Below are 1,662 nucleotides of genomic sequence, written 5' to 3' on the forward strand. Positions count from 1 at the left end.
GCAGACTGTAGGTACTAGAAAATCCCTAACTCCACCTCATTAGCCACTACGAAGTTACAGGAGTTCAGGTCTTAATTCAAAGCTGAAGTCAATAGGAGTCTTTTTATGTCTTTGGATCAAACAGTCAAAAATTTATGACCTTTTCAGACTGCAGTCTCTCCAAAGAATATGCATAAAAAACAGGTTCCTTCCTTCCTTCTTGTAACTTTTCAGGTTGTCCTGATGTTTTTCTGGATAACATGCAAGGGAATCAGAAGAGCTGACTAGGAATACACAATTTTCACACTCAGTGAAGTCAAACCTCCTATAGTGCACTTCGGCAGGCAATGGGGGCACTTCTTACGGCATTAACTCCTAGACAGAGATTTTCACACTCCTCACCACCACCTAAAGAAATTTGCATTATATGATACCAGACCTGGTGAAGATAACACAAGTTTGTTTAAAATCTAGATCTCTGATTTTAATTATCTTTGTGAAAACTTTATTTATATTTAAGGGCAAGTCTTGATACCGTAAAATAGCAAAAGGCTTTCTTCATTTCTTTAATTGAAAAACAGAAGGACAGATGAGTGTGTATAATTAAGTACAACAACTTTAGTAGTATTGGGTTTATAGGGAAATTCAGCTAAGACAGAGTGTGACCACAATTTGAAGAGTGTACAACAAAGAAATGTGTTTTATCCAGGATTACCATAAGCATAGTTGGCATAAACCCCATGATTTTCTCTCTTAACTATATACTTGCAATTTCCTATAAATAATAACGTGGAATAGTAGCTAGTCAATTGAGGTTTGTATAAAATAGGGAGACTATAAAAGAAATTAACATTCTGCATATTCTTAGTTTGTTACTACATTTTACTATAAAGTATATGGAAGTGGTCTCATTCCTTAGTCTCTGCAAGTCTTAATGCATATTTAATGGTGCAGACCTACTGCGGAAAGTCTGTCAGGAGGGAGCCTTGTCCTGACAGAAATCTCGTCACACGTTTCCCCATCCTGAGTCCCAAAGCAGGTAAATAGAGCCTGAAAAGTGAGAGGTGCTGAGAGATGCCCTGATTCAAGACAGCTTGCTTGTGCCCGTGAACAGAACAGCTTTTTTAGGGTTACTTGCTGATATTTAAAACCAGCTATTTGGCACCTCCATTGTCCCTTTGAATCCCTTTGGTTAGAAAATACAACATGAACTTTTTAATGTAGTAATGCACTGTGGTTTTTAATACAGTGACTAATTGTGATTATCTCAGACAAAAGCAGTTAACACAGATCTGCCCTTGGCCATAGTAATACAATTGTCAATTAACATCTCTATTAATTCGGTACATCATCCCAGTAAAAACAAGCCAATGACAGCAGAGCACACTCAGATTTCCAGACTGAATCCTTCCCTGCCAGTGACCACCTTCTGTTCTCCAGGGCGAAGAAGCAGTTTTTCCTTTGTTAAATGGCAATAAGCCTTAGTCCATGCTTTTGTATGAACAAGTTGTTATATATGTTTCACACCCTTAAAAAGTCTAAATGTCATAGTTAATATACTAGGGAGTTACAACAGGCTTTGCCTCTAGCTGTTTTCTACACCTAATTTTACACAGCACATGTAAGCAGTTTAAATAGCGTAATGCCATACAGCTGGTTCAGTCAATAATGTCCTTAACTCTT

Source organism: Fulmarus glacialis, unplaced genomic scaffold (assembly GCF_000690835.1).
Source record: "Fulmarus glacialis isolate BGI_N327 unplaced genomic scaffold, ASM69083v1 scaffold32061, whole genome shotgun sequence".
Lineage (NCBI taxonomy): Eukaryota > Metazoa > Chordata > Aves > Procellariiformes > Procellariidae > Fulmarus > Fulmarus glacialis.